Genomic DNA, 250 nt, shown 5'->3' with positions numbered 1-250 from the left:
ATATAAGTAAAAGTCTAATTTAATTAATCATTAAGATTTAAAATATATATGTATATATATCATTCTAAATTAAACTATAAACCATATTGAATAAATAAATATTTTAGTTTCAAAATTTACTTTTGAATAATTTTTTTTGATAAAAGTTTTGAACTAACATTGATAATTTTATTAAAATTATCAATTTCTAAAATTATTAATCCCACAATGAAAATTTTGTTATCAGTAATTTAAAGTTTTTGCTATTAAA

This window comes from Brassica oleracea, chromosome C4 (assembly GCF_000695525.1).
Source record: "Brassica oleracea var. oleracea cultivar TO1000 chromosome C4, BOL, whole genome shotgun sequence".
NCBI lineage: Eukaryota > Viridiplantae > Streptophyta > Magnoliopsida > Brassicales > Brassicaceae > Brassica > Brassica oleracea.
This window is presented reverse-complemented; position numbering follows the sequence as displayed.